Raw genomic sequence first — 11,688 nt, 5'->3', positions numbered from 1 at the left:
ACCAATTTGTGTTATGATATTATCGATGTCGTGATCTCCAGTTTAAATATTTGAATCCACTTTAATCCAGATATTCGTCTCATATAGCTATCACTCATGCTTATATAGGACTATCTCTCTGGACCTATACGCGTTCATCATCTCTCAGGTATCTCTCGTGCTACCTGTATGTCGACAATGATCTTTTATCTTATTAACACACTGACGGTACTCTCTCCCTCGACCTTCATCACTCTATCTCTCTCTAAGTATATCTCGCTCCCTGCTATGTGTCTCTAACTATGATTCTCCATGTGGAATCTCTTTCTCTCACACAAACACAAAACTTTGTCTCCCGGGGTCTCATTTCTCTTTACTATTCCCATGTGTGCCACTCGCACACCCCTCATACAGAGATGTCTTTCGCTCCTTAGATATGAGAACCTACAACTCTTCCTCTTCAATATCTCTTTCTCACACATAAACACAAACTCTGTCTCCCAGGGTCTCATATTTCTCCATTATTCTCTTGTATGTCGCTCACACACACCCTCTCTCCCTAGAGATATCTTGCGTTCCCTCATATGTCTCTCTAGCTATCACTCTCGTTGTGAAATATCTTTCTCTCTCGCAGACACAAAACTCCGTCTCTCTGGATCTCATTTCTCTCTGATATCTGTTTGTATGTGACTCACACGCACCCTCTCTCTATCTCTCTCACACCCACACACATAACCCAGCCTTCTGATCCACTATACTCCTATCTCTAACGCACACTAGCTAGCATCTTTATATTTCTATTTATCTGTTTCTCCATCAACCTTCTTTCTCGCCCTCACTCTTGATTCCTATCACGCACACTACATATGTTTCTCTCTACATGCAGTCAAGTGCACTCTCACACACATATATAACTTCACCCTTTGAACCACCCGACGGTCATCTCCAACACCCAAACTAGCGGATGTCCCTCTAGCTAGCATCTCCATCTCTGTATCTATCTGTAGTTTCTCCGTCAACATTTCTTTCTCACACGGAGTCTTGCTTCCTATCACCCACACTATATATGTCTATCCATACATATGCATTTATAGGTTGGTCTCTTTTGCACAATCGTTGCGCCTCACTCCCTCTGCTCGCCATAGATGCATGCTCCAGCCCATGCCACTATCTCTTAAAGACAAAAACACATGCTCAATGGTCGGGACTTCTTCCATGCATTCTCACATGCATGCATATTGTCATACCGATCCGTCTCTCCCATGTCGTTGATCTTATGACTTATGTCTTCTTTCTTTTATCTCGATCATGCGCGCGCGCACACACACACACATCCCACGTATACATGTATACCCCTCACACATGCACGTTCAAGGTCTCTATGTCTCCATACGTAGTTAATTACCCTCAATCCTAATGCCACATCGAATTGTTCTCCTCTTTTGTGCACATAACTTCCGCCTGGATGGGTAAAACACACACTCACACTTAACAATCTCCTTCTAGCTACCACCCCCCCCGCCTCTCACTCTTCCCCTATATCCCTGAAACCAATAAGACCATCCATTAGTTTAATTCCCGCCTACATGCAGCATTGATATATAGTAGTCTTCCTCGGTGTCTCTCGAACAAACACGTTCTCTCGAAGTCGACTCCTCTCACACGCACACACCTTCTCTTCCCTCTCTACGGGCATTTTCTCTCTCGCACCCCATCGTTGGTGGCCTCTGCCATACACATCACCTCTCTATGATGAAAGCCATGGACACTTAAATTACATCCGCCACAGAGGACCCCGCGACACACACACACACACTAAGACTCCATCTCTCTCTCTCTCACACACACACAAACACACACACACGCAAGCACGCCCCCCTCCACACACACACTAAGACTCCATCTCTCTCCCTCTCTCACACACACACACAAGCTAAGACTCCATCTCTCTCTCTCTCTCACACACACACACCCCACACACACTAAGACTCCATCTCACACACACATGCTCTAGGCGGAGCATTTGTTCCTACCACCCTTCATCCAACCTTACCTGTATGATGAACAATCAGCTTTATTTACTTGCATAACATGGACAAATTCCACTTTACTTTAGTAGTCAGCAAACTTATCATCTGTACCCTTATAAAAAAACGAGTTGGTGGTGATGGTGTGCCTGCCATCTTGTAATACAGACCGTATGATCTATATCTGAGGATAGAAAGCAAACTATGATAATTTTACAAAAGATACATGCACCTCTCTCCACATCATTATCTCCCGCAACCTCATTGCTCAGCAATTAAAAAGGAATAAGTCTCTGGAACAATCTAGCATGCATGGTGGCCGCTGCCACCTGCCGGCGCCATCCATCCCCATGCCTCTGCCAATTCCGACTACCAGTCACCACCACGCTCCACTCCTCCTCGCCTTATCTCTCATCTTTCATTTTTTCAATGACATTCTCGAGATACCAGTTTTCCGATAAAATTCTCGAGATATCATTAGTTTTTACACATGGGATTACTCCTGCATGGGTCAATCACAACAGGTGTTCTGTAAAAAAATGCATATTGATGTTCCGTGAAATGCACGAGAATCTTGCTTGTAATTATATAATGCAAATCACGAGCAGGAAGTGACATTTTTTTGACACAACCACGTTAACATGGCCACGTAAATCACTAGCTAAAGTAAATACCATTATACTTATATCCCGATGCAAAAGGTTGAGTACATGTCCAAAGAGTAGAGTCGCACACACGCACTCTATCTCTTAGAATCTCTCTCACACACACACCAGTTACGTGACGCCCACTTAAGCAGACACGTATGTTACAATTTGTGCACCCGTGGGTACACGTGATGCTGCGCATTTATTTAAGCCGGAAGGCGAACCCAAACAGTAGCTGCATTCATTCCCCTCCCGCCGCCTCTTCTCTGGTCGCCGTTGCCCGGTAGCCATGGGCCGGCCGAAGGTAACAACATATGCCATACTCCCGCCGGAGCGGCGCTTTAATATGGAAATTTTAGTGGCCATGCATGCATCTTTTTGTGCTAGCACTCCTATATAAGGGTTGACCGGTCGCTTCCCGCGGACGTGCGCGGGCGGTGGAAGAGGAAGGAGAAGGGAAGCGGGCTGTGGAGTAACATTTTTACCACAATTTCCTAGGAAATCGAGTGCAATAATTGAGTAGTTTTGCAAACTACCGGTACTACACCTGAAACGGTTCAAAACCTATACTCCCTTGCCAGCGCGCGCTTCCCGCGTGAAACGATCAGCGTCGCCCTGGAGCGTCAGTGCCGCATTAATGCCCGGCCAGAGCGGAGGCGTCCTCTCACTGGCGCCGGCTTTGAAGTGGCGCGGCGGCCGAGAGAGCGCCGCTTCCCGGTGCACGCGACTGCTCCGCGTTGAGACTGGCCATAGGCCCTGTTTGGATCCATGGGTTAGAGTTAGTTTGAGCTAGTTGGGGCTCAATAGCCCTAAACTATCCAAGCATGAGGGTTTAAATTGGAGCAAGTTGCACCGAACCCACCAAAAAAAACTATCCCACCCATGAGGGTTTAAACTAGAGATAGTTCTCATTGGGACCACTAAAAAATCATTTTTCTCTCTCCATGAAGTGCATTTATTGTCAATATAACCCTGTCACCCAAACACCTCTTTGGCTACAGTTATTTCAGGGTTAGTCATGAGTTACTCTAACCTCTAGCTAAGTTAGAGTATCAAACAGGAGCAGTATAGGACATGCAAGTTGCTCAAAGCATACAGGCAAATTCGTACGTGAAAGGATTTTTTTCTTTTTGAAAATGGAACGTGAAAGGAATTTTTTTTAGAATGCTCTTGGCATGTCGCTAACATGTGATAGTTAACCGACCTCAATAGACGGTAGAAACGCCAGCCCGCCGCACTTTGATAGAAACGAGGAGGGAGAAGCGATACAGGCTGCTGGATTACTAGAGATAGGTGTCGCACGGAAGCCATGAAATATGGTGATAGCGTGGGTTAGCCATGTACTAGTATGATGTAACTGCACTTGGCTGCCGTGTTTCGTACTCTTCCAGTCCACTGTGGAGATGATTGATTAATTTTATATCACTGAATAATATTAAATATTATGAGTGCAGACGCTCCACCACGAGGTTCCTTGCTCCTTCTCAGTCGTCCGGAATCTATGTTCTTCCACTCTATTTTTTTACGTGAGCTTTGTTCATCCTTTTGCCAACACGCGAGACATCTAGCATCAAGGTGCACGTGTTATGCAAGGATCGTTCCATCTATATGTAGAACACGTGGGACTGGAACTACGAGACGAACATGTACCCAGGAGTGGACGTACGAACCTGAGTAATGTAGCGCAGTAAGTGAAGTAGAAAGGCACAAATCGTATGAACATGCGTGGCATATAGGGGGTGTTTGGTTGCGTTCTCGTCTTAGCATAGTTGTTCCCTCTTCAGGCATGCTCAACTCAACACCCCTCTTCATGCATGCTCTCTTCATGCATGCTTCTAGTGTATTTGTGCTAAACTAGTGTGGACTCATGCACCCTCCATACACTCTACCAAACACCCAAAAGTAGGCCGAGAAGGGAACTCTTGGGCGGCATTTGTCTCTTACTACATACTACCACTAAATGTTGTACGTGCAATGCACGGTGATGTTATGGAGTACGTGCCTAAGTACTCTACTACTACTATATTAGTTGGAGGCACATATTAACTTTTATATTTGTTTACGTGTATGCCCCGAGACCTTCCAACTAGACGTGTCTTTGTCTCCATTTTTTGCGAAAAACGTGTCTTTGTCTCCAGGTCGCACTTTGTATCGTTCATACAACTAAGTACTACTACGTGTGGTCTCCGACCCAGAAGTGGAAGAAGTGGAGACGCTCTACCATGCTGTTTTTTACACTGGGCTCTACCACACTGTTCATGTCCCACTCCTTTCACTGACGCGTGGGACATCCAGCACATGCCGTGTTTGGCACCCTTCGTCGTAAGAGTTGAAACGCTAGCATTCATCAGAAATAAAAATTAATTATAAATCGACAGTGATACTATTTTTTTGCGAACCAATCAGCAGTGATACTATACCTCGATATCGGAAAGAATACTACTCCGTTCGCCAACATGTGGGACGTCGACCATCCTGGTCCACTTGCCATGCACGCAGAACTCCAAGGGAGTCACCCAGGTCGTCGCGCCGCAGTAAAAATGACTAATGAGCCGTCAAATCACATGCCCACTTCCCACTTTGAAGTTTCTTGGACGAAGGAACCATCATGACTTCGTTGAATTCCACTTCTTGAAGAAAACTACTGTACCAGCAGTACTGCTAGCTACAGTAGTTACTACAACAGAGGCCTCCTTTCATTCATAGGATAGGAATATGAAAATCATAGGAAGTGAGATGACATGCATCTCAATTCGTATAGAGAAAAAGATGTCATTTGATGCTTAGGTTAGGAATTTTTCCATTTAGTCTAGGCTAATGTACTGGTAATTTGCTCTAAAAACTACAGTAGTAACTAGTAGTACTGGTACATGCTCGTACTCAGACACACACACACACACTAACTACTAGTACTACTACTTCTCACATGCTGGCCAGACGTCGTCGTTCTCCTTCCTGGCTTTGTCGGCGACACCCCACCGTGCTTGGATCTCCGCCGACCTCTCCGCAGCAGCGCGTGCGTCCTTTTCTTTCTTGCGGCGGCGAGCCTCTCTTTTCTTGAGTGCTTTCTGACTTTTCCGCTCCCTCTATGCGGCTTTGGCCACCTCTTGCTCTACCGCCCATTCGGCCTTGGCATCTTCAAATTCCTCCCACATAGTTGTGAGGTCGCGAGCGGCGATGAACTCGGCACGGCGGGATGCCATCGCTTCCCTACCATTTTGTATGCGGTCGTGGGCGGCGAGGAACTCGGCGCGGCGGGATGCCATCGCTGCCTTACCGGTTAGTGTGCGGCGTGGTGGCATGAACGACGCTTGGTGAGAGCTCTGGGTGGAGTGGCCGGACAACCGTATAGTGCATTGGTTTGTCAAGAGCTCAAGGACAGAAGACGAAGCAAATTTGGATTCCCCTTCAATCATGGTCATTTATTACCGAGTAAAATGCATTGGCGGTCATCGAACTTGTCTTGGTAGCTCACTTTGATCATTGTATACGAGATATGGTGATTATACGGTCACTGGCTCAGCGTATAGCTCCGTATTTGTCTGGTTGACCAGTCAAACAGTCCACATGCGCCTCATTAGCTCGTGTTCTTTATCTATCTACGCGGGCCTACCTGTCAATGGAGAAAGAAATACTGTAAAAACCAAAATTATTCTAGAGTCCGGACCGCTTCCGGAGCCCGCTCTCACCGCCCTGGCCCCTCAAGACGCCAGCTGCCCGCCGCATGCATGCATAGCAAGTAGTACTCCTTATGTGGAGGAGAGAGAGGCATTGACAAAGTCAAGGAGTGGGCTCTGCAAGAGCCCGTCTCTACACGTGCTCCTAGGTATAAAAAAATAATTCTAAAAAAGGCATAAAAAACAATTGTGTCTTAAAAAAGAAAGGTAAAAAACATTTGAGAGGAAATAGATAGAGAGAAAGTGAGAAAAGTCTGTAACCTGGGCATTACATGAGGAAGGAGGGAGTGGTGCACATGCCAAGTTCACTGGGCTGCCGTGTTTCACACTCATCCATCGTAACAGTGGAGACAATAGCTTTCATCAAAAATAAACAATGAATACTCGTTTCTCGTCCTCTATATCGGAAAGAATACTTTCATTCGCTGACATGTGGGACGTCGACCATCCTGGTCCACCTGCCATGCACAAAATTATCCTGATCTACCCCGGTCGTATCGCAGGCCCAACCTTTCCCACTGTAAGTTGTTCAGACGAAGGAGCCATCATGACTTTGTTGAATTCCGCTTCTTCAAGAAAACTTACTGTACCCGCGATACTGCTACCACACGCGAAGACTAGACGACACGGTACCACGTCATATCACTGAAACCCACTAGGCCAAACTAGCCCGCCTAGGTCATCTATTTTGGAACGGAGGGAGTACGTCTCTGCACTGCTATGATTTTGTGTTGCACGTCATATCACTGAAACCCACTAGGCCAAACTAGCCCGCCTAGGTCATCGATTGCTAAGCCTACAATTTTAGGAGCTAGGGTTGTTGGTCGATCAACGAGGGATAAGTATAAGCGTACCACGAGCTCATCAGCCCCAACGTTTCTCTTCAATGAGTGTTTTGCAAGTACTATAGCTCGCACAGTAGCTAGCCTACTAACACCAAGAATCATCAAACAAGCCCTGCTGATATGATAAACAGTTCAAACTTACATCTAATCATGCCATATATTACATCAAAAGCTGGTGAGGATACATATGTTTCCATAACTCGGAGAGGGTTCGCATGATTCACTATCAAACAAAAGTAGCAAGATCCGCCCACACAAGACAGTGCACTAGCCCTAAGATGGTTTGATAACACGCATCATTCTGGTAATTAAACACAGGGCAATGCAAACTACCTTGAAGGATTAGCGCGACCAACTATTTCTTGTCATCGATCTCTCGGGCAATGACCACAGCACGGACAGCGGCATGGGAATCGATTTCTGGGGCGATATCCGTAGGACTGACCACGACATCGGAATCAATCACTAGGGCTATGTCCACAAGATGGACAGCGGCATCGGAATTGATCTCCGGGGCGATGCCAACAGGATAGGCCATGACATCGGAATCATCAAGGACGTCCACCGGCACCTGCACAACCCTAACATATTAGCAAGCACATTGCAAATAATCAAAAACCACAACTATGGTAATAAGCCATTATTTTTTACCTTGTGCAGCTCACCGGGGGATCTCATCCCTTCGGGGGCCATCTCCTCGTCCTCGATGGGGGCCATCACCTTGCCAGGGGAATACTGCTTCTCAACGGCGACTATCTCCTCAAACTCGGTCTTGAGCCTCACATAGGTGGCAATCAGAGTTCCTGGGATAGGCACGATGGGGCCATTGCTGTTCTTCCAACTTTCTTTGAGGAGTTCGTCCACCAACGTCCTCAACTCTTGGGCCAGTGCTTGTTTCTTGGAGTTCTTCGTCTCCATGGGTTGGCCTGCCAACATGGTCAACTCGTTGGTCGGTGCTCGCTTCCTGGAGATCGCTGTCTCCAGTGGGTTGTCCGCCGACAACTCTTTGCCTTGTGCTCCAGGATCCATCAATGAACTGACAAACAAAAAGCAATCGAAAGGAAACCACAATCGCAATGAAAACGGGACAAGAATAGGATGTGAGAATCGGTCGGTGCTTCGCAAAAAGAAGATTCTTGGAATGAAAATATAGCAGCATAACTGATTCCCCCGCCTTTCCTTCGTTGGTACAAAAGAAAAATGTCAGAAGTGAGTAGCCTGGAGTGAGGTTTTCTTCGAGAAAGGGAAGAAAGGGCTTGAACGAGCGTTCCAGTGAAATGATGGTTGCTTCGTCCAGTCCAACTTGGAGGCCACCTTACCACTGCTAGTAAAGGTGTGCGTTTTGTGATATGACGGGTCATGACGGCCACACCGGGGTGACAGGTGAGTCTCGACTGTAGCACCTCGCTGTGATTTGGTGGATGGCACGCGGGCCCGGATGCTTTGAAATGTCCCGCATGTAGATAGAGCGGCTAGTCATATACTCCCTCCTTTCCGGTTTATAGGGCTCAATTCAAAATTTTCACCAACCAAGGTAGATGGTGAGTGGTAGAATCCTTTTTGTAATTTGCAAAAGCACCCAATTAATGCTCTTGTTTTCTTCAAAAATGTATGTTTACCAATGTATTAATTGCAATGCATGCATGCATAAAGTACATGCATTGGTCAATTTTCTCTTAATACCTACATGCAATTATTTAATGCACCTTGGAATCTGAACTTGTGATGGGGAACAACCAAATTGAGCCTTATAAAATGAAAAAAACTAAGATTTTGAGATAAGCCCTATAAACTGGAAAGGAGGGAGTAGGAGTGCTCATTATTGTGCACCGCGACCAAGGCGGATAGGAAAACGAGAGAACTACGTAATTAATGCATGAGTTTAATTAGGGTAGTTCTGTAAAGTACGAGATACATTTCTCCAATCGCAAAATGCCTTGGTTCATGAGATTTGAGATTTGAGCCCTATAAACCAGAAGGGAGGGAGTACTGCACACGGTGTAGTCTAGTCACTTATTGAAATCTCTAGAAAGGCAAATACTCCTTTCCAGTTTACAGGGCTATACTACTCCCTCCGTCTAGGTGTGTAAGTCATCTTATGAAAACCAAATACGTAGTCCCAAAACACTTAGGCGCGGTGCATTAACTTCTACCTTGTTTCTTGTTTCTTGACATATCAACCAATAAGAGATGAGAGGTGTGCATGCTTTTAATGACTTGCAATGGCTAGTTCATTGCATGCAATGCTATTAATTAGCAAATAAACATTGGTGACCCTAGGAGGAAACGGTGCTAAGCGCGTGGACCTATGTAGAATGAGTATCAACCAATGGATAATGGAGTTTAATTGTTAAACAATAGCAATTTTGTCTCATGCAAGAGCCTGGCTAGTACTCCAAGGAACCGCACCACGCGAGCGTTCGCAACTGTTCGGGTTGTGCTTGGCTCTTTGCCTCTTCGAGAAGACGAACAATGATGTTACTCCTACTTCTACAGTATCGAATCCACTGCAGCATGTCCGTCCACCTCGTGCGGGAGGGATAGCGTGTAGCGAAAGCTTCTACTTACTGCTCCTGCCTTTGCGTCTATGACAGGTGGGCCCAACAGGTGGTTGGCCCTCCTGTCATGCAGCCAAAGGCAGGTGCAGTTAAGGCACCGGAGCTCAGTCCGCGAGGGAGAGGGTGTTGTAGTAATCAAATTTCTCAGTCTTGTACGAGTTGATGAAGATAGGGGTTGCTTGCTTGCTAGGGTTGCTTGCTAGGGTTGCTCACTACGTATATATAGGCCGGAGCCTCCGCGCTTGCTTGCTAGGGTTGCTCTATTCACACACTCTCATCCTCTCCAGATCTAAACAAGATAGGGGTAGTAACACTGTCTTTCTCCCTTCAAAAAACACTGGCTTTCTATCCTCACCGCTGGTTACAGATCCGGACGTAACCCCCTCCGCCGGTGAAGGGGAGGAGGGGCAGCGTTTAGGCCGTCGTCGACAGCGAGGGATGAGACCCACTGCCGGCCGCACCGTTATCTCTGGCCGAGCGCCGACGCGGGAGGTCCTCCGATCCCTTCGTCGTTGCCTATGGGCGGATCCGGCCTCCCGCCGCCCACCTATCCACATCCCGACGACCTTCAGGTATTCTTCATTCGAAACCGCCTTAGCTCTACTTCCCCAGCTTGCTACGTCGCTGCATGTGCATCATTTTCTACCTCTCAGCCCCTCTCGATCGGATGGTCCAACGTCACATATTTTTTTCTTCTATTGTTAGAGGTAAAGCTACTTCATGGAGTCGAATCTTGTACTACTTGGTTCAAACAAGAAATAAAGTGGGGGTGGGGGAATTTAGTATGTACATCGGACTTGGTACAAACATGAAGGAAAGGGGGTGAAAGTAGTACAGACTGGTCATCCAACCGGTCTCTTGGTCGAAAAGGGAAATACAGGGGTAACGCTGTACACAGTGGTATGACCAGGACTAGATTTTCTATCCACACATAGGAGTAGGTGGCTAGAGTGAAAAAATGGGACCAACCCAGATATGTTTCTTGGATGTTTGTTTCTCGGGGCAACAAACTATGAATCACCACTTTATGCCCCTGTTTACGTACATGGTGCTGGACTGCTGGTGCACCCACTGTCCCATGCCCTTATACCAAATATTTAGGCTCCGTTCGGAATAAAGGGGTAGAAAACATAGGTCTTGATGAAAATAGAGGAATAGGAAAGGAATGTAGGTATAAAACTATGGAACAGCGAACCGGAGGAAACTCTCAAGAGGATGTGTTCGGATGGACTACGAAATGTACAGATTTGTTTTTTTAGAGTAGCATGCTTGGCAGTATGAGATGCTATTTGTTTATTCAGCTGCACAGTGACTACTCTTGTCCTCACCTCACGTACCACACATAGGTTGATTTTTTTATTCCGGCAACACAGCACAGCAACCTGTCTAACGCATGGCAGCGAGCGCCTGCCTCGGGCTTCCGCCCAAAAAATGAGCAGCGCGTGGATGTTTCTAATCCTATGGAATCAGTACTACCAGACCAGCTTTCCTATGAAACACTATTCACCTTTCCCGTGTTCCGAACGGTTGGAAGGGAAACAATACCGTAGGAATATGTTCCTACGAAAATCCTGCACCAAACCTGTGAATCGAACGCAGCCTTAGCTGTTCTTCATCTAATGTCCCTGGTAAAAATGAAGCCATGCCACTATTATAAGCCATGACAAGTTTAGCCAAATGTTTTTGCCTGTAATTGTTTGAGACTCTGACTGTTTCCTCTGTGCCTTTTTGTGCAAACAGGGATATCCAATTCACCTGGTTGCTGTTGTGACCTTTTGGTGCACTGCACAAAACTCTTCTTAAAAGAAGTGACTTTTCTGCTGTTTAACTGGAATGTCAGAATGGAACAGCTGGTTCATTTTGGTGGAACTGCACAAAGGGAGATCTGTGTTCCAATCCTCATCATCCATATTGGCTCCATAACCTTCCTTTAGGTAAGAATGATATTTAATGCA

Source organism: Triticum urartu, chromosome 7 (genome assembly GCF_003073215.2).
Source record: "Triticum urartu cultivar G1812 chromosome 7, Tu2.1, whole genome shotgun sequence".
NCBI classification, from domain to species: Eukaryota; Viridiplantae; Streptophyta; class Magnoliopsida; order Poales; family Poaceae; genus Triticum; species Triticum urartu.
Note: the sequence above shows the minus strand (reverse complement) of the source record.